At 42.3% G+C, this 21954-nt stretch overlaps 1 protein-coding gene across 16 annotated transcripts in view; it reads right to left on the bottom strand.

Moving 5' to 3' along the window:
- smash (smallish) overlaps positions 1 to 13997 on the bottom strand; it is a 435656-nt gene extending 421659 nt beyond the window's left edge. For 9 of the 16 annotated variants that reach the window (XM_071691393.1, XM_071691391.1, XM_071691418.1 and 6 more), the window contains exon 1: positions 13726 to 13997. The gene's annotated coding sequence lies outside the window, so the exon portion shown is untranslated. The remainder of the gene's footprint in view (positions 1 to 13725) is intronic. The other 7 variants (XM_071691413.1, XM_071691408.1, XM_071691410.1 and 4 more) reach the window with 1 other exon arrangement.
- Positions 13998 to 21954: the final 7957 nt, after the last annotated feature.

The following is a 21954-nucleotide window of genomic DNA, read 5'->3' as shown; positions in this document are numbered from 1 at the left end:
TCTCTCTCTCTCTCTCCACCTATGATAGCGGAGACGAATATTTCTGTCTTTCGAACAGGATGAGACAAAGCTGTACTTTTCCTTCTTTTTTTTTCTGGGTCCACAGACGGAGGAGGAGCTACCACCCACCTTCCCCTATCAAGTCGTACGGCATTCCCTCCCTCTAACGGGAAGCTACGCCATATACATACAAGTGGCTCATATCAATGGAAGGCAGAGTAGGGTGGGGCGCCGGGATGGGGGGTTAAGGGGGTGTGAGAGGGTTGGGGGGGGGAAGGTAAGAGGAGGAGGAGGAGGAGAGCGGGTGATGTGTGTGTGTGTGTGTGTGTGTGTGTGTGTGTGTGTGTGTGTGTGTGTGTGTGTGTGTGTGTGTGTTGTGTTGGATGAAGAAGCCTTCTTCAACCGAGTGATCTGTGTCAGTGAACTAGGGAAGATATGAATCTCGTTCCGGGGGGGACTTTCTACATCCCGTATGAAGAAAAACAATGTAAAAATAAAAATAAAAAAGCAATGATAATAACAGTAACATACTGGCATGACAAATGCGTGGAGCTGGAACCGAAATCATGTCCTCGTTATTACAGCAGCCAAGTCGTAACGCTCATAACGACCACTAGTTGGCCTCAGTTGCCGACAAGAAGCATGATCGTAGTTGATGTTGTGGGCACATTCATCCCTGTCCACCAGTGTTGGTGATTACTCCCTCCTCCTCCTCCTCATCCCACTTCAAGCGTACCAAAACCAACTAACGAAGGCGTGTGCTACAGCACTTACGTCTCCAACACATCATCTTCCTTCACTCACTCCTATCTATGCCTTTTTCCTTCACTCACTCCTGTCTATGCCGTTTTCCTTCACTCACTCCTGTTTATGCCTTTTTCCTTCACTCGCTCCCGTCTATGCCTTTTTCCTTCACTCACTCCTGTCTATGCCTTTTTCCTTCACTCACTCCTACCTATTTCTTTTTTTCGTCTCCTCCAAAGTGCAGAATTCGTCCGCGGGTTTTCTCGAAGTGCTACCGGATACGCGACACCAGACAGTGTGAAATTAGCCCGGCAGTCTCTGTCTGGGAATAACTTCGTTCGTACTCTACCAAGCAGGAGAAAAGTACATGAATATATACGCAGCAATCATGACTTTCAGAATATACACACACAGTAATCAAGACACTCATGGAATATGCAAAGCTCTCAACACACACACACACACACACACACACACACACACACGAGTTCACAGGGGGAAAAAAATAGGGCAGCCCTTACAGACGACCCTTAAAAGTATGACGTCCTGGGATTTTACCTTCATCCTCGTGGGCTATAAATCAAAAGGCAAGGCCAAATGACCTAAAGGTCATAACGTTGTGGTCAATATGTTAACTCACAGATGCCCGGCCCTTCGTATCATCACTGTCTGTGGTTGTTTTCACAATGCAGGTCATACAATCCCATGAACTGTATCCAATAGCCTGGTGACAGAAATTTCGTCACCGTGCTGTGTCATTACGACAGCTGGCTCATTCATCTAGTCATTACAATTACACACCATACAAAAGTAATTACTAGAAATATGAAAACGCATGTATGAAAGCACTTCATTCCAGAACATCCCTTCTACATCTGTAAGAAAAAAAAACAACTGCGTAACTACATTTTACAACAGAAGCTTATACAACTTTCAAAAGCGATCCGGTAACACGACTCGAGCAATAAAGCAAGGGGGGCAAGTTTCCTATAACTAAACCATGTCAATGTCTTGTACGAAACGACTAGCACCACCACCACCAGACGAGTTATCGTGTCCGGGCGTCTGTGTCTGGCTCGTAGGAAGTTCGCTCTGCCATAAAACTGGAGGTCTCAAGGGCTACGACATTCATCCCTTCCTCTGACGACAAAAATGTTTCCGACGCGCATAACTTACGTAGTTATATTGCAGCCACAATTTACATGCCATTCATTCTAATAATAACTTGATGGCAAGTCATTCCAGTTTAAAATTTGTTCCTTAATTAATACCAAGCAACAAATTCTGTCTTAGAGAAAAATACAGTCCTTCAAAAACTAGTTTACAATCTTGTTTCAACCTGGATTTTTAGAGAAATTCGATGAAATTCGCACTAGCTTGAAAAGTGGAACAAATATAAGTTCCTTTCTTGATTGTATATATATATATATATATATATATATATATATATATATATATATATATATATATATATATATATATATATGCCAAAAAAATGTGCTTTCGCCAGACTCATTAAGGTAATCTAAAACTATAGATTAGGTTAGACTTTAAACTATATATGCAAAGAAAGTGAGAACGTCTGAGGTGACTAGGCTATGACAACTTCATTGCAGGTGAAGGGAAGGAGGCAAAACTGGGTCGCATCACAGGCCGGAGCGCAGCAGCATACCATACGCAGGAGGAGGGTGATGAGCGACGGCAACTGAACCAACGATACTCCCTCCCTCGCAGCGGTGGCAAGTGGGGCAGCTGAATCAAACAGATACAAGAGCATAACCACATTCACTATTCGGTAGTATATATCAACAGCAAAGACTCAGTGTATAACAGCTCCATCCACGGCGTTTTAGCATCAACCGCAAGGGAGGAGGAGTAACCGCAGCAGCTGAGGCGCGCCCCCGGATGAGCTAGCCTCGGATTCCCGCCATGATGCCGCCTCGACACTGGCTGGCTGGCTGGGCTGGCTGGTAGGGCGGGCCACAGACCCGTTACATCCGTGTCGGTACGCACCAAACCTCACAATTCCTGCATTCCCAACAACACGCCCTCCCTCCCTTACACCCCCACTCCGACACCCCAAACCTTCGCGTTACACTTTAATTCTCATTTCCTTGCGCCATTTTGACAGTGGGTCGGTCAAGGTTATGAGTGTATGAGCGTCCAGCAGGTGCCCTGTTCTGACTGTCATGAACATGATGAATGGCATGGTATGCTGGTGTTGCCATTCCACGATCTGGGATTATGTGTCTCGCCCTTCGGCATCATGGAACGATTTCGTGAGTATTTCCTCATTCTGTAGTCTATCAAGTTCGTATTATCTGCGTCATCACACTTCATTGAATTACATTTATCTCTAGAAAAGCGTGAAATGTATGATTGATCTGCCTGAAAATCCCACACCGGCTGCCTATAAACTAGCAAAATAAGAAAACGTACGACACATCACATGACAAAACTGGCGGGCAAATTATGAAAATCCAGCCAACGCCTTGACGAAATTAAGATTCCGTCATTCCTCCAGCGGTCGTGGCAAGTCGTGTATCAAGCGTCGTGTTCCCTGAGAAGGTTACGGCTTCTTTCAGACCACGCTGACCCGAAGGCCATCCCCCTCCCCCCCCCCCAAACCCTACTCCACCTGCCACCCTCCCAACACACTTCCTCACCGCTCCTCCCTCCGTCCCTCCTCTACCCCCATCCCCCGCCCAACACACACACACACACACACACACACACAGCTCAAAAAAGGCGCCAAATCGTGATTCTCAAAGCTCTTTACCGCTTCCTCTGAACACCAAAATGCCTAAAAATGTCCATTCCATACACAAAGTATCACATACACACGACGGAGTACAATGTATTTAGTGAAATCGAGGAAATAGTTGCCAATATTAGGGTATGTGGCAACGCGCGCTGGCGGACAACGAACCAAGACGCACCTCTCCACACTCCCATACAAGCCCGCGTTGCCACACACGCACAACACGTGGCAACGACACACACGCATCCTGTATCCAAACAGGTGCTAAAACTTCAGACCAAGATGTGGATACTTCGCAAAGAAGCAGACGACACAACTAGGTCAGAGACTTGAGGCGAACACAGGGGGCGGCGCAACGTTGGATGCCAAGTGCATTACCCTTGGATATCAGGATTCGCCCATAAAACCACTTCCTACCTTGAGCCAGTGATCCGGTATCTGCCAAACGAAAATGTTATCAATCATAATCGCCATTTATCATCACATATTACTAGAATACACAACAACCTTTATTAATAGATGGTTACTTATTGATCAAAGATTGCCTAAGTATTGTTTTTAATAAGTATCACACCACATAATTTCAGCTGCTGTAATAAGTCAAATAAGCGTAAAATAAGTGAAATTCGTTACCTCAGGGTAACATACGCTACAGGCGAGCCACAACTCAATGCAACAACCATTTTCTATTGACATTTTCAAAAGTGTTATTAGACGCGGTGCTTTCCCTGTAATAATACTTTCTAATCACATCGTAACCTTTCTTTCTTTACGATTAACTTCAAGCGAGGAGGAGCTTTAGGGAGTTGATTTCTAACTCCATATATATATATATATATATATATATATATATATATATATATATATATATATATATATATATATATATATATGGCTGCCCGAGGGCAAATGGCAACATGGTATGGCGAGCAATACACTTAACCGCTACCTAACTTGTGTTCCCTCCTTGATACAGGTGGTATTAGAAAGTCGATCACATACACGAACGTGCTGCTAGATACACCAAGAAGCACATGAGACATTTAGACAGGTGTGTGTATGTGTGTGAGTGTATGTTTGTTCCAAACGTGCGTCTGCATCGCGCGTGCACGTGCGTGCGCGCCGACGCTCATGCAAATCACTCCCCGCGTGTTCGTCAGCGACCAGCAGATACTTATTCTTGAGAAATACCCGGAATTCCATTAACAGAACAATAACTTTCCACCTAATTAATCCGATAACAGCAACACCAACCCACAAGAGAATATAAGAAAGATTCCTGATAAGCTGAATCACAGGTAAAAGTGGAATTACAAATATATATATATATTTTTGTACAATTCATGAGAGAAAAAAATACCCAACAAAAAATCATTTTTTAAATACTGTCGAAAAAGGCAAAGTACTTTCTCCTTTCACACATCACGAATCTTCAACCGCGCGTAACACTACGTATTGGTCAGCTTTGGTCTGAAAAAATATGTTAAGACACTTTCATTTCCAGATACATTCGTCCAATCTCCTCCAACTCTGATTACATAAGAACTCAATCAATACATTTCAGGTAAAAAGTATATGATTTCACAAATAACGACTTGTTAATGTTCTTGAAAAAATTATATATATATATATATATATATATATATATATATATATATATATATATATATATATATATATATATATATTCCTATGAGTCCACGGGGAAAATGAAACACGATAAGTTCCCAAGTGCACTTTCGTGTAATAATCACATTATCAGGGTAGACACAAGAGAGAAACATAACAGTCAGTTGATATACAACGAAGAGACGTAGCTAGGACATCATTTGGCAAACATGTGATTGTCCAAGACAGACAACGAGCGCATTATTGCCCATTTTCTGTAGCATACGGGTACGATGCATCATTGATGGACTGATGCAAACCTGTCCAACCCAAGATATACCAACGTCGAGAGTCTGCCCTTGGAAAGATAAAAAAAAAAAAAAAAGAGTCCATTAAACCCCTTGTGGGTACGTCCGCGTTGGGAATACCAGCCAGACGCATACCAGCAGCATATGAACGCGGCAGCAATCTGACAATCGCAAGCTTGTGTCACGAAAGGATTCCAATCCTCATGGTATACAGTTAGATTTCAAGGAGAATTAACATCATTTTGTACACATACAATGGGGCGGGAAAATGTTCGTGAGAAATACACGTAATTCATACGAAATTAGAATTTATTGAGCCACAAATTATTGAGTTGAAGACCAACATATTCAATTACATAAAATACTATATATGAGGATGGGGTATGCTGTACAGCCCCTCCAAGTAATCCTCTCCTTGTAAAACTCCAAACTTGCCTCCACATTCGTTTAGCTTTCCCCTCCATCTCATCCTTGTTCTTCCAGTTTCTTTCCTCTCCCACATACAGACTTCCCTTCCCACATCCATTCCACTTTATTCTCCGTCTTCTCAACCACTTTTTTCCACTCCTTCATGCATCATTTTAACATTCTCTTCTTTTTCCCCCCAGTTCATCCATATTCAAATTCGCTTCCACAGCTTGGACCAATTTCAAGAAAACCATTACCTGCAAACCCATTTTATTTAAGTATATGAAAATACCCTAAACTACCTACCATCTTACAAGCTGCCCACAACGAAACTAAATCTTTTTCAGTCATCCTTTACAAAAATCAAGAGTTTTTTCCTTCTATACTTTATGGATCAGTATGAAGAAAGTTTGCTTAGCGTCCTGGATGAGATAAATCTCCCTTGCAACTTATGCCTAGCAACTGAGAGTGTGTGTGTGTACTGGTGCAGTGGGCCTACGGGTCTGAGGTTACCCCAGAAGGCTGAGCGGTATATAAATGGGACAGAAGTTCACATTACTCTCACACCCGGCTTGCGCAGGGGATGGGAGATACGAGCCCTCCCTAAGCCGAACGCCATGTATATGGTGAAGTCGAAGCGTATGATCGTAACGGAAAACGTAACCAAAATGGCGCCCAACCATGACGTTGGCGGCCGACTAAAGGCAACAATCGTTTTTTTTTTCTTCTTTTTTTTACTATCTTCTTCGTCTCCTTCTTGAAGGGGAGTAAACACATGATGATGGGGGGTGATCAAGGGGCTGTTCACGTACACCTGACTAAAACCACAATGACGTTACTTGGCTAAGTAATCCTTGGAAGTAATTCAAAAAATATAAAAATGTTATATACAACATGAGCGATGCGAGACGAGACAAGCACAGCCACGGACGGCCACAGCGACCATAACACCCTTGGTTTGTTTGGTGTTATTCTGTAGCCACATAGGAGCATGACTTCTATGACCGTTGGGAGGAAGGTCCAATATCTTTTCCCCTCGCTAAAGTCATTATCAGAATATGGCTAATTATGATTCTGATGCACGGCATCCACCCTACACACACACACACACACACACAAAGCTGGGTACCAACAAGCGACAGCGCTGACCCACCCACGGAAGGCTAACCAAATGCACGGTGCGTTGCAGGCACACCACCTCGATGCACGACACCCACCACAGACCAGGGGAACGTGCTGTCATTCACCGTGACACCCAGCGGGGGAGGAGGCTTGGCGAACCGGCTTTCATTCACGCTGCTGGCTTGGCCGGCCGGGTTACACGGTGCTGGCCGGTGTCTTGTCATGCAGACTCTCTCTCTCTCTCTCTCTCTCTCTCTCTCTCTCTCTCTCTCTCTCTCTCTTGCTCGCTCGCTCGGTCCTAGGTGGCGGAAGTCCCGACAGTCATGCAGCCGACGTGCCTCAGTGTGAAGCCCACTGTTGACTCTCTCCCAACAACGGTGTGCCTGTTGACCCTGTGTACCGACTGGACGGACTACGTACTTCAACTTACAGCCACAATACCCGACACTAGAGTGTCTCTTGTCTCTCTCCCCACCCCTGTATCAGGCGATGGTAAACGGTGTGGCTGCTACATGGCCCCCATTTGCGTTATACCAGATATGAAAATGCAGTCTTCAGCCCCCGCGAGCACGGCGTTATAAAAAGCCCTGGGTACGATGATTGGCCTGACTTTTGACCCTGTAGAGTTCAGAGATCAAAAGATCACCTGAAGATGCGCCCTCCTTAACGTTTTTTCTAGCTTAGGTCACGTTAGGTGACGTTGGGGTTGGGTAAATTAGGTTGTTACGATGAAAAAAAAAATAGAGCTAAGCTAGCTTTGAAAAAAAAGTTGAAGTGAAATATCTTCAGCTGATTCGGGTCAGACACGAAGCCCTTGCACCCAAGGGTCGTACGATCCTTTTCAAAGATCGTATCGTTGAGATCTACGATCGTATCGTCGTATTCAGGTGTCGTATCGTCGTGTTCTAAGGTCGTACCGTCGTTTCAGAAGTGTGTTATCCATTCCCTGACACGCCAGGACATGACGGCCCTCCTACCGACTCCAGCTTCGCCGTTAAACAGTGGAGAGGAAGAGAGGGAGAACAGTGTGGTGGGGTGGGCTGGGAGTGAGGGAGGCCGGCCTGGCTAGGCTACCACGCCAGTTGGTGCATCACTAATAAACAGCCAGGAGGCCCAGGGGCCCGTGACCACTAGGGTCCTCAGCCCACCTGGGGATATGGTCAGGGTGCTGCCTGCTCCTCCCTCTACATCCCCCACCCTCCTCTCTCTCTCTCTCTCTCTCTCTCTCTCTCTCTCTCTCTCTCAAAACTTTTGTGAAGAGGAGAAAGTTGCTCCCAGAGATGGCAGGCAAATCAGTCGTCATATCCTTCACATTCAAGCCACGCCTCTCAAAGATCCCTCAAGATCCGTGTTACAACTCTCACAGATCCCCTCACATTCATGCCACACACACCTCTCTCAAGTTCCTCACATCCATATCACTCACACCTCTCACTGATTCTTCCTCACATCCACGTCACATCCTCCATTAATCCCCCTTTTCCATCCCTCTTGCATCCAAGATAAAAAATCCTTCCTAGATCCTTCTCGTCGATGGTATTCCCCTTCATGAATCACAAATATCCCCCTGTTAGTGGTGGTCAGACATGGTAACCCTTCGCCCTCCTCTTAACAACTGTCCCGCCAACCTAACGATGTCTTCGGAGGTCTTCTAACCCTCCAGTTCGGTCTGGTACCTTACCCTTACCTTACGAATACCTCACGATGATTTCCGAGGTCATCTACTCCCTACAGCTGGGTCTAGGACCTTACCTTAGCTCAAGAACATCACGATAATCTAGATCTAACCCTCCTAAGCTCGGTCTTGGAACCTTACCCTTCCCTTATAATACTTTCTGAGGTCTTCCAACTCCAAACGCTAATAAGTCTGAGACCAAGCTGTCGTGTTCGCTCCTCCCCTCAATATGGCTCTCGAAGGTGGCCACGCTGATGGTAGGCTTAAGTGTCCACCACAACAAAGGCCTACGTAGGGGATCCAGGTTGAGGCGATGGTACCTGCTTCTGCAAGCAACGACCACCAAGACTCCTTCGCTTGAAAGAGGCGGTGCGCTTTTGGCTTCCCTCTCTCTCTGCAAGAGCAGTCTGACCCCCAGCAACATCCATCAGCACGAACTACAGTTACCTCGCCCGAGGGCGTAACTCCCGTGTCAACCGTCTGCAAATCAGCGCTCTTAACTCTAATTTCTCCCATTTCCTGCAAACAGCTTTCTCCGTCTCATGGCGAGCCAGCTCGTTCATAGTCTGAACACGGTACATTCTGCATACCTTCCCTGGATCACCTTGTAATACATTCACGTAACGTTTTCCCCCCCTCATTAAACCTCGCTCCCGCGTACGTCTCCCAACGAGTCTGTCTTTTAACGATTTTCGACACATTCTTCACCACTCGCCACTTTCACTCTGCACCCTCCGTGACACTTCGCGATGACACAAAATGAGCTTCTTGTACACAGAATGAAAGAGTAATGTAAGCCAACACAACTGCATCCTAGCGCGATGTGTTCGCCTTACCTCCAACCACACACACACACTTCACTGTCACCACCAACAGATACAATAATGATCATATACTCGTGTATATATATACACACACCGAAGGAGGTAAAGCAAGGAGACCTCAGGTTCATTCACCGTCCTGTCTTGAAATTATACAGTCCTTCAAGCGGCATGATACGTACGGGGGTGGGGTAGGAGTCGTAGGAAAACAAAAAAAAAAAAAAAAGACAAAATCTCTAAGAACGTCTGTGGCCAAGTATGGACCAGGTAAATGCAGTGATCGGAACGCAACCTTCTTACGACAGATGGACCAGGTAGGATCTGGGCCACCAACAGCATCTGTCCGTACGATGTTGCCAAGTGGAAATACCTATTAAGACAATAATGAGAAGAAAAAATACATACCCTAACTCGGCAAAACAAATACAAAAAAGACCTTTTTTCTGTACCGAGAGTTATGCACATAAAATCTTATCCAAATCCGGTCCACATAAACAAACCTTATGCCACTCGAATTACTTTAAACAGTGAACATATCTGGGATGTTGATACCATTCAAGAAGTGAACGAAAACTACGCTGAAAGCCGTCTACAACTCCGCTTTGCGATCAAATATACAAAAGAGAAAAGTATGATTACTCTTTGTTTGTGGGTTACGAAGAGAGTTCTCTATTAGCTTTGCCCAGTGTGTGCGCTTACCTTATCATACCATAAGGGGAAGTAGTTTTTACACTCGTGGGGTCCAAACCGTTGCGATTATTGATTTCTATATGTGTGATATGGGGAAATGGTATTACACTCGTGTTGCCCCAACTCGTAACCATGTATCGTGTCTTTACTCCTATGCGTGGACACACACACACACACACCAGCCTAAGTTACGTACCTATTTACCAACAAAACCCGGAGGATGAACACCTGCGTTCGGTATGGGCCAACTGCCGCGCTCATAATTCGAACCCATACGGGTCAGACTCAGGGCTGTGTACGTGTGAGTGATAAATACAGATGGAGAGAAAAGTAAAATACCCTTTTTTCCCAACTATAAATAAGCTAAAGTAATACACGCAAGTTAGAAAACTTAAGTGTCAAACAAAGATGGAGAGAAAAGTAAAGTACTTTTTTTCCCAACTATAAATAAGCTAAAGTAATACACGCAAGTTAGAAAACTTAAGTGTCTTATTCCTTGATGAGCCTTTCGCAATAAGCACTCGCAATAAGCGCACTCATTCATAATTCACGCATATACCCACTTTCTCCGTACCAAAATATCCAAGAAAATAAAACTTGTTACCGTAACGGTAACACAATAGCCGACGCAGGGTCGATATCACAATACTACGTACATACCATTGTTATAATATGTACGTGAATAAATCTGCCAAAAACACACGCAGGGGTGAGATGAACTGTTCAAACAAATTCTCCTGAGCACAATGTATTTACCACCGTCCTCTTACAACCTGGGGCCAATCATAGCCTTATATAAACAGATTAGGCTGTTGAATTACATAAAGCTACGGTGGGTTATGGTGCGACTACATAATCAAGAAAGGTCATTTTTACCTGATTACATAATCGACACGAAGCACTTATCAGCATGGTTATCTACACTTTGGAATGTTGTTTTGCTGATGATGACATACTTGATGAATTACATAAGACTACCACGTCTTTATTATCATTATCATTATTCTTAATGAAAAAAAAGGAAAATGAAGCACAAGTTCCCAAGTGCACTTTCGTGTAATGATCACATCGTCAGGGCTCCGAGGTACAAGAATGAGACAGAAGACGCAAAACAGCCAGTTGATATACAAGGAAGAGGCGTGGCTGACACCACTGGTAAACAAGCTTATCCTTTTTTCTTTTTTGCATATACAACTGAATCACGCACACCACTGTGACCTCTTACAATATATATATATATATATATATATATATATATATATATATATATATATATATATTTATATTACACTATGTCGCTGTCTCCCGTGTTAGCGAAGTAGCGCAAGGAAACAGACGAAAGAATGGCTCAACCCATCCACGTATGCATGTATATACATACACGTCCACACACGTACATATACATACCTATAAATTTTAACTTAAACATATATATACATACACAGACATATACAAATATACACATGTACATAATTCATACTTGCTGCATTTATTCATTCCCATCGCCACCCCGCCACACGTGAAATGACCCCCTCCCCCCACACGCGGGCTAGGTAGCGCTAGGAAAAGACAACAAATGCCACATTCGTTCACACTGAGTCTCCAGCTGTCCTGTGTAATGCACCGAAACCACAGCTCCCATCACATCCAGGCCCCACAAAACTTTCCACGTTTTACCCAAGACGCTTCACATGCCCTGCTTCAATCCACTGACAGCACGTAGACCCCGGTATACCACATCGTTCAAATTAACTCTTATTCCTTGCACGCCTTTCACCCTCCTGCATGTTCAGGCCCCGATCGCCCAAAACCTTTTTCACTCCATCCTTCCACCTCCAATTTGGTCTCCCACTTCTCGCTCCCTCCAACTCTGACACATACATGCTCTTTGTCAATCTTTCCTCACTCATTCTCTCCATGTGACCATTTCAATACACCCTCTTCTACTCTCTTGACCACACCCTTTTTATTACCACACACATCTCTCTTACCCTTTCATTACTTACTCGATCAAACCACCTCACACCACATATTGTTCTACGTTTTTAAATGAAATAATTACTTTTAAGATTAAGGGTCTTAAGAAATATTTATCTGATATGTTCATGTGCAATATGAAATAGAAAGTTTGGAATATTGGTATGTTATTCCTTTTAATGTTACACTTTGTGTGTAATACTAACTAACGTTTACTCTTTTAAAAAAAACTTTCTCTACCCTAAAACATCTCTTACCAACACTATCCCAAGAATTAATTCGTCCAGTTAATGTGTATCAACCACTAAAATCAGTTTTCTTCAGAACTTAACGCAAAGTCAAACTCTACCCAGATCATAAAAATTTCCGACAGAGCACAGTTATCCCTATATAAAAAGAAAAAAAAAATGCTATTTCCACTCACATAACGGTGTCTGTGGTTACTGAAGGTGTGTTCTGAATACTTTAATTCTTGGTATATCTTATCATTTTCTTTATCAACGGCCACCTGCCCTGATTACTGATCGAAAAGGAATCTGGATCATCCGATGTTATCTTAATTTCAACAAAAAAACCACTTGACTATTTATGGTTTTGCTGTTCTGGGCGTACGGGGATACAGTGTGTTATCAAAACACTGTCACAGACGTCGTATCAAAAGGAAATTTAGGTCATCAAAAGCCACACCCGCAATGTATACACCAGCTTGTATTACTAGAGCTATCTACCGTCCACAGATTCAGTGAGAGAGTACACTTAAACCATTGAGCGATGGCCTGACTTCAAAATTTCTCAGCGAGAGATGTCTGTTGACCCGTCGTTATCATCTGATAACATATCTGAAATTGATTAACGTAAGATAATATCATCCTGACCGAGATAACTTACATCAAATTAAATATTACTCATAGCGAGAAAAAAAAATAAGAAGGGATGTACGAGTCGTGTATTTGATCCGTCAAGTCTGAGAACACTGTGTACGTACTGGTCAAAAACATATTTCATACATACTTCAGTAGTGGTCCTCAGAAGGACACAGTAACAAGCTTAAAGACAAAACAATGGATGATATAAAGTTACTATTGTTATACGTAACCCATAAAGCTTTCATGAATGGACAATTGAACTCGTACCTCGAGGTCCATGGTCGGTCATAGATTTAATGTGCATTTCTTAATATGGGAGAAAATGGTTTGAGCAATGACAAAATACATGCATCAAAAACTCCAAAGCAGTTACGTATTTACGTAAACAACTTGAGTCTGTCGCTTTGATGAGGGGGGAACTAATGAATTTTTTTTTTTCTGTGGCGTTTCATTCCTCATGACCAATAACTTAAAAAAGAGTACAGGGATTCAGGTGTTGTCAGGACCATCCAAATGGATCAGCCTTCCTCGCGCTGACCTTGTACCTGAGTGCCAGTGGCATGAGGTTACTGTAGGCTAACACACCTGGTGCACTCTCCTGCTAGAAATGACTTCTCCATGAGAAGTTGCACAGCATCAGTCATCCAACATACATTCGCCCACGTCGTACATCACAGACGATGAAATGCCCAAGCTCGGCTCTTGTTAGCAGGTCGATACGCCAGGTAAACCTACATATACGCACCTGGTAGAGTTGCTGATTTCCTGATGATGTGACGTCCCGCCGCTGTGGGAAGGGGGGGGAGGGCTGTGTAGCCTTCCTTACTCCGCCCACCACAAACGCATCTACGCCCTCGCCAACTCTGTCTCCACCTTACGCACACACATCAGCGACAATATTTAAGTCACCAACACTGACGGGCTCAGACGGCCAATGCCAATTAAGTATGTAAGAACTATCTTACCACTAGGGACACTCCGACACAAACTGCACCCGACGGAAGACCACGTTAGACTGGTACTCAAATGTAAACTTTGGCTGGTGTGGTAGCGATGCCAGGTAGCCTATAATGTATCCCATTTCGATTTAACACCGGCCATTACACCAAACGAAAAAGAAGTGAAACTTTGTTGACTGTTCTCCAATGCAATATCGAAATCAAAGTTTTACATCAACCCTCAACATCAGTTCACGAACTTTGACGAAAAGAAGCAATGAACTAAGTTTTCGTCGGCCCCGCCACCTAGCGGAGGCGAGAGAAACCACACAGACCCCCGGGGTGGACTCGAGGGACGGGGACACAGACCATGGCGTGATATGGATGTATGTTTTGACGAAGTATGGATCACACAGGGGATCTGTAAACACCATCTCTTACATGGCATAGAGTCTTCGTATTTATACACGTACGTGAAGCATATCACTGCCGCTCTTCCCTGATCCGTCGTCCGGTTAGTACGTCATGACTGTACCAGGAAGCTGGAGACTCACTTCGCAAGTGAATGTACTGTAATTAATTGCACGCCGGAAAACCCGTTTGTATTCAAACACCAATCGCAGTGTGCTTTCATCCGAAGGCGTGGTGAGCGCTTGACACACTGCGGGGCGAACTATAAAGTCGACTCGACAGTGTACTGTCTACACTCAAAACAGCTTTACACTCGGGTTTTCCACGAGTATTTTTCTTCTTCCTTTGAGACAACGGAACTGAACTTACGAGAAAGCTGCGTATGTATGGTTGTCTCCACATACGCACCACGCAATTATACAAGAATTAGCCTTCATCTCATTTCCAAAATAATGATGTGCGTACAGAAGACAGCAGATACCCACACACACACACACACACACACAAACGCAAAAAAAGCGTATCACCCAAACATCGACACTGATACACGCGCACAAGCAAATACAGACAAAAATAGACACATACTCATAACATGAAATGTCCTCACGCACGCTATACGCCAACCTTAATCCAGACCATTTATTTTATTATTACGTTCATTCGAGCTCCCTCCCTCCAGCCCACCACACTCCCACCATCCAACCCCCCCCCCCCCCAACACACCCACACCTTATTTTGTAAGTGATACGAATCAAAAATATCTCTTGGATCCCCAGCTGCCATGTTCTATGTAAGCAAGACATGTCGTCTGAGAGGTCAAAATAATCCATCCCCCCCTCCTCCCACCCAACACCACCCACTTATCTTGTTTGAAGGGAACAGAACAGGTCAAGGTCAGGCGAAGCGATGCTGTTCCTTGTTTACGTAGGACTTTCACCTTTACAGGTGGATATTTTGCATAAAGCACTTTGATCATAGCGAGAAACGTGTGCTGAAAGCATATTATACTGAAAGGTGCTTAAAGGGACTCTGTGCTTCGTTTATATTTCACACAGTACCCCCTGACACATATACGTGTTCTCCAACGAAACGAAAAGCCTCCTGGGTTCCTACATGGCATCTGTTAACTTACAGTACCAAATATTTTTCCTATGTTAACTTACAGCACCAAATATCTTCCTAAGTTAACTTATAGCACCAAATATCTTCCTATGTTAACTTACAGTCCCAAATATCTTCCTATGTTAATTTACAGTGCCAAATATTTTCCTATGTTAACTTACAGCACTAAATATTTTCCTATGTTAACTTACAGCACCAAATATCATCCTATGTTAACTTGATACCAAATATCTCCTTATGTTAATTAACAGTACCAAATATCTTCCTATAACTTACTGTACAATTTGGTACCAAACATCATCCTATGTTAACTTATGGTACCAATTACGTGTCCTTAGTTCATAGTACAACACAGAATGGGTAAATTGCTTTAATCACTCCCTCATTTTAACGAGTAGAATATTTCTGTTCAGTTGACTGCGTATCATCGTCTAAGTTGACGCCCAGTTCCTGTGATCTGTGTGAGGTTGATGGGAAACATAACGTAGCTAGGGTATAGGTGGAAAGGACCATCATAATGCGTATATTTGGTACTGTTTGTTAACATTGGAAGATATTTGGTACTGTGTGTTAACATTGGAAGATATTTGGTACTGTTCGCTAATATTATCAGTTCAGAATAACGCCGAAAGCCTATCTGTCTATCGGGGATTCTGCAGACTTGTACCTGAAACTGTTCTGTATTGGTCACAAGCTAAGCGTGCTAATCTCTCACAACAGACTTTACTATTCATATGATTACCAATCTCCAAATAGACTTAAGTGTCTAAAAGCACTTGTACAAGCACGTCTATCCTAGCCATGGAAGGCCATCATATGATTACCAATCTCCAATTAGACTTAATGTCTAAAAGTACTTGTGCAAGCACGTCTATCCTAGCCATGGCAGGCCATCATATTTCCATTGTGAATTTCACGTTTGTCATTGAGCACTTCTACTCACCGTATGGGCGATGGTGCAGAGGAGGATAGAATGATGAGCACAAGAAAGAAAAAAAAATAAACCAGATTTGTCCCCATTGACTGCAGTACATTACAGTTTGTATTGGGGAAAATCTTTGAGACAGAACTGGGCAGCACTGACTGTATCATTCAGCAATTTACGTAGAAAACGAACTGTGTACTGGCAGTGAACAAGAATAAGTGGATTATGTTTGTAACAAGATAATATGACACCTGAACTATTCACAACAGGCAAAGTAAAGACACTATTCAAGTACATGCAATGCAACAGTCACGTATGAAATACATATACGTAGCATCTTGTGATGGTTGGTAGGAATCGTCTCTGTAACTCACTGTCATTAACTAAAATCAAGAATATAAAATGTTGCAGGGTGCGAGAGCAGCTTTGTTGGCAAAAAGAAAAAAGAAATGGTCCGTTTGAAATCAACAGAATGGGGCAAACCTCCATGATCGTCTCTATATATCTCATAGAGAGACGTGTGTGTGTGTGTGTCTAGCGCCATGAAAGAGGCAGTAACGGCTGCTAATGGTTTTAAGATGGTGCTAGGTTGTAGGCAAGCGTCAGGTGTTGTGAGCGAGTGGTAGGCTGCGAGTGAATGCTATGGTGCTAGGTTGTGGGCGAGCCGTAGCCTGCGAGTGAGTGAGTGAGTGCGATGGTGCTAGGTTGTGGGCGCGCGGTAGGCTGCGAGCGAGCGAGTGCTAGCTAGGGCTGTGTGGCGCGCGTTTCTCTCCAGCGGCTTGAAATTCAATGTTCAATGGACTTTTATCTCGAATCTCGTGTCACCCAGTAGTCGCTCGTGGAATGTACCTCATATAACACTCATCCGCTTCAAAATATCAATCTGAAATGAAAACAAAGAAATATATTATTGTTACTGATGAAAGACGATATATATATATATATATATATATATATATATATATATATATATATATATATATATATATATATATATATATGTATATATAGTACCTTATATAATCATTCATCCACTTCAAAATATCAATCTGAAATGAAAATATGAAATATGTTATTGTTACTGATGAAAGACGATATATATATTTTACCTTATATAATCATGCTGGTGCATGTGTCAGATCCTGAACGGATAACCCGCCACAGATTAAAACAGTTGTAAGACACAATATTTACCATTCCCCCTTCAGCGGGTGACGAAACGAGAGGACTTCTGGTTTTAGAAACATTGCCTCCCCCACACACACACACTGGTTGGCATACTCAGGTGAAGTTGGCTTTTAAACAAGTGGAAGTGTTTACAGTGGAAATGGGGGACTGTGTTCTCTTTATACTCTCGACTCTTTTTTTCTTTTTTTTTTTTTTAAACAAGTTGATGTGTTTACACTAGAATTGGGGGGGGGGGACTGTGTTCTCTTTTTATGTTGTATCGTCGCTATGCTGTCGACATGATAAAGTGGTCTACAGGACATCAAGGGAGAAGAAAACTTAAGTTAATGAATTCTTACGAGTGTATAAATCTAGAAAGAAAATATATATATATATATATATATATATATATATATATATATATATATATATATATATATATATATATATATATATATAGTTCGTCTTAAGTCAAAAGCCACCGCTGTAACAGCAACGGGGAAGGGGGAAGGGGTTTGGGAGATGGGAGATGGGGTTGAGGGAGGGGGAAAGGATATCGGTCATAAACCAGAATGCTGACTTGAGGAGAAATGACGAGCAACCCACGTCTATATAACCATCTCTTAACTTCATGCGTTTTCCTCCTTTTTTTTTCTTCTTTTTTAACCCACGCGATCAAACACGTTGCAACGAATTACATGGCCTTCAAAAAGGTTTATTTACACACGCCATGAGTATTCATCCTTGATACCTAATGATATCAAATCGTATAATCACACTCGATTAGTTCAGCCCAAGCGTATATATATATATATATATATATATATATATATATATATATATATATATATATATATATATATATATATATATATATATACCAGTGATGTGTGATGGCTATAAAGATACACTTAAGTGATATTCCACTGCATTGTCCGGCCTTTCTTCTGTAACTGTCATGTGCCTGGTGAGGTTAGATTAATTTACTTAATGCTGGGGAAAAAAAAGAGATATTATCATACAGATTTGTTTGTGACAACTTTCTATAAATCCGTTTTCTTTATATCTTCGTGGTGGTGGAGAGAGAGAGAGAGAGAGAGAGAGAGAGAGAGAGAGAGAGAGAGAGAGGCGACAGTATTACCAGCTCAAAAACTTCATTCTCAAGAAAAGAGACCTGAAAAGTTAAAATCTGAAAAAGGAAAAATATCGTGTTTATATTAACCATTACAGATAATCGATACATAAGACTAACAAACTTAAACCATGAGTATTTACGAAACGGATATATATATATATATATATATATATATATATATATATATATATATATATATATATATATATATATATATATATATATATATAATATATATATATATATATATATATATATATAATATATATATACTTCAGCTGTTCGAGAAAGATTATATAAAATAAAGTGAAACACTTTGCAAGTTAAATTTCTAACGCCACTCTGATGACTTTTTTAAAACACTAAAGTGTACATCTTTTCTTCTGAATGTAAACAATTGAGATGTATCATGATGGCCACAGTAATGTTTTCTCTGACGTACAACATTGATACAACGGTCGGTGAAAACACACACGCCTCAAAGGAACGGTTTATTACAGTTTCCACAGCGGCTGGTCCCTCCCTAACAGACACTCCCTTCGTTGTGTGTGTGTGTGTGTGTGTGTCTGCGTGTGTGTGTCTGTGTGAGGGTAAATACCTATTTAATTATGCACGTTGAGGGAGTTCTACACTCGTCCCCCATCTCCTGATCTCTTTCTATTCTCTCCTATAACCTTTTGAAATGTCTATGCTCTGCCCTTTCACAACTTTGACATTCAGGCTATTGTATTCACTTATTACCTACACTTTAAGACATCTGTTTACATCTTTTCCGATACTGATGGTTAATTTCATATTATGGTCTTGCGTTGTTCCATCCTTTCTTCTCCCTTAGAACTGTTCGCGTCTTTCAACTGGTCTAGAAGCTTAAAAAGTCTGTTATTAGATCACCCTTACTCTTCTCTCTTACATGCGGTACAATTTTTGAAGTCTCTTCAACTCATTCTTGTAAATCTGCTTTCTTAATTCTATTGGTATAGTCTTTCATGCTCTTCTCTAATAAAACCTTTTCTATTAGTTCATTGGGCACGCAAGTGTGATGACCAAACTGGTGTGTGTTCTAAAACTCGTTTTCTCTTGACTTTTTCTTATTGTCCCCTCAGAGCAAGACGATGACATCCCACAGTCGTACCAAAAGGTCGTATTGTCGTACTCGGGGATCGGGGGGCCCGACGCGTCTTGCATGGGGTGTTAACGGCTTAATTTTGAAAACAAACCAACTTGCATTCAATAATTATCGTAACCAGATTATAATGGAAGCTGTTTCTTTATCCATTATTCTAAAACCATTTGTGTCACATGTCTACGCTTTAAAGGCCATAAACGTTGAGTTATAACCAACAATTGAAAAAACATAACCCCAATTTTGTTCTGGGATTAAGAATAATTTAAGATTCACATTCGCTGTCTCACTGTGTGCATGGTTTCCTAATTAAGGTAACCGCTCAAAATGAAGTAAAAAAAATATGACATTATTACGAATATACATGACTGTCAGCACATCTATTTTTGTATTTTACTTACACAACAGGTCACTGCTTCTACGACGCGTTTCTGTGACTGTTGTATAACGAAATACGTTCTGACGTCAGTGGCCAACGGTTCTCCTGCAGTGTAACGTAGTAGTGACGAGCTGACCTCAGACTGACCGAAGGAGGCATGACGGTGCTATTTACTCGAGACACAGTATATATATATATATATATATATATATATATATATATATATATATATATATATATATATATATATATTTACTTATTTATCTATTCATTTACTATACTCTGTCGCTCTCTCCCGCGCGTTAGCGAGGTAGCGCAAGGAAACAGACGAAAGAATGGCCCAACCCACCCACATATACACACACACACACACATATATATATATATATATATATATATATATATATATATATATATAGAGAGAGAGAGAGAGAGAGAGAGAGAGAGAGAGAGAGAGAGAGAGAGAGAGAGAGAGAGAGAGAGAGAGAGGAGAATAAATCAAGCCAGACTTATTGCGTCGGGTAAATGATAATTCATTTATTCATTCCCGTTCGTTGTCAGTCTGTCGGGGATCGAGTGCCTCACTGAACCAACGCCACTGCTCGAGTATGACACCGACGTCTGGACACGATCAACCTCCCTCGGTCTCCTACAGAGACCCAACACACGCGGACCAACCGGACAGACCACCGGTAAATGATACAAACACAGACCAGCCGGGAAGACCACCGACACACAAACGAGTCGTAAATTCCCCCCCACGTAGCCTCGTGGGACGTATGTATTACGACACTCCCAAGTCATTTGAGCCTTGAGGGCGTCGGCCAAGGGCGACGATCGAGCATTAATACTGAAGCCACGGACCTGTGGAGAGAGAGAGAGAGAGAGAGAGAGAGAGAGAGAGAGAGAGAGAGAGAGAGAGAGAGAGAGAGAGAGAGAGAGAAACAACCAGCACGACCACTGGGACGCTGCCAACACGTCGTCCACCACGACGACATCAGAATAACCACAACGACAGCTACTAAAACCAGTGTCACAACTGATCTCATGCAACTAATACACGACAGCTTCAATTGTCACCATCAGCAACTACCAAAACAAAGATCAAAAGCGAGCACATCACATGGGAGGGTATTGATTGAGAGGGTGAAGGCATGTACAGAGCATCAGATTGGGGAAGAGCAGTGTGGTTTCAGAAGTGGTAGAGGATGTGTGGATCAGGTGTTTGCTTTGAAGAATGTATGTGAGAAATACTTAGAAAAGCAAATGGATTTGTATGTAGCATTTATGGATCTGGAGAAGGCATATGATAGAGTTGATAGAGATGCTCTGTGGAAGGTATTAAGAATATATGGTGTGGGAGGAAAGTTGTTAGAAGCAGTGAAAAGTTTTTATCGAGGATGTAAGGCATGTGTACGTGTAGGAAGAGAGGAAAGTGATTGGTTCTCAGTGAATGTAGGTTTGCGGCAGGGGTGTGTGATGTCTCCATGATTGTTTAATTTGTTTATGGATGGGGTTGTTAGGGAGGTAAATGCAAGAGTTTTGGAAAGAGGGGCAAGTATGAAGTCTGTTGGGGATGAGAGAGCTTGGGAAGTGAGTCAGTTGTTGTTCGCTGATGATACAGCGCTGGTGGCTGATTCATGTGAGAAACTGCAGAAGCTGGTGACTGAGTTTGGTAAAGTGTGTGGAAGAAGAAAGTTAAGAGTAAATGTGAATAAGAGCAAGGTTATTAGGTACAGTAGGGTTGAGGGTCAAGTCAATTGGGAGGTGAGTT

Source organism: Panulirus ornatus, chromosome 50, assembly GCF_036320965.1.
Source record: "Panulirus ornatus isolate Po-2019 chromosome 50, ASM3632096v1, whole genome shotgun sequence".
Taxonomy (NCBI): Eukaryota; Metazoa; Arthropoda; class Malacostraca; order Decapoda; family Palinuridae; genus Panulirus; species Panulirus ornatus.
The sequence above is the reverse complement of the archived record's forward strand: the minus strand, read 5'-3'. Positions and strand labels throughout refer to the sequence as shown.